The sequence below is a fragment of the Camelina sativa genome, chromosome 17 (genome assembly GCF_000633955.1).
Source record: "Camelina sativa cultivar DH55 chromosome 17, Cs, whole genome shotgun sequence".
Lineage (NCBI taxonomy): Eukaryota > Viridiplantae > Streptophyta > Magnoliopsida > Brassicales > Brassicaceae > Camelina > Camelina sativa.
This window is the reverse complement of record NC_025701.1, coordinates 16,909,780-16,910,655: the sequence shown is the minus strand read 5'-3', so window position 1 is coordinate 16,910,655 and position 876 is coordinate 16,909,780. Positions and strand designations below refer to the sequence as shown.

Here is an 876-nt window from a genome sequence, read left to right as displayed (position 1 = left end):
CTTTTTATATTAGACAACCTTTAAAGCCTTTCCTGAGAATGGTCTCATCTAAGTTTCTTCCAATAAACACAAGTTTGTTTATCCGCTTCTCTTCGGGTTCCCATGATTTGCCTGGGCATCCGTCTAACGTCGAATGGACTCCCTGCAATGGATTCCATTGTCAACTCCAATGGATTTAAATAAACTATACAAGAGATTAATCGTATAAGTAACGGTTGAACTAGTATTTTCAAGACCTGGAAAATATAACGTTGATCAGAGCTCTCGATGGAGAGAACACCTTTCATTCTGTATAAATCATCGCCTTTTTCTTCGATCAATCTTTCTAACCAATCGTCAACCTATACAAGTTCATATAAACAGAATGTGTTAAGGTCAATCGAGATGGCATGATGTACTCAAGAATCAGCTAAAGTAAAGATGGAGGAAAGTAGCTTTTTACCTCATCAAGATCAAGAATTCCTTCGGAAACTATGCTAACACTTGTGACAGCAGAGTCATGAACATGATCATGTTGATGTTCGTTGTGCTTTCTTGTATTAGTATAAGTTTATCACTCATTTATAATGACAAAAGTGAAATTCGAAGATGCTCGTGGAATGATTCAACTTCTAAATTAGCTAGGTTAACAAACCAGTTTCTATTTGAAGACTGGTCTATATACCATGACTGCATTGATGGTGATGATGATGATGATCCTCTGCACAACTCAAGCCATCTACATTGACTTCTGAATCAATTCTGAAAAGGTATGCTATTTCAGGACACCAACAGAGAGAAAGAAAGATACTTAAACTTGGACAAAATACATAGCAGAAGTTACCTCTCAAGATCATAACCTCCTATCCCTAAGACAAAATCCATATCAACATCTCC

General features: G+C 36.6%; 1 long non-coding RNA gene across 1 annotated transcript; it reads right to left on the bottom strand.

The window, feature by feature from the left end:
- Positions 10–876, bottom strand: LOC104757451. Its single transcript, XR_762431.1, has 4 exons — positions 824–876; positions 443–741; positions 237–341; positions 10–142 (listed from the first exon to the last, which is right to left on the bottom strand). It is a non-coding gene; the product is annotated as an uncharacterized LOC104757451 (long non-coding RNA).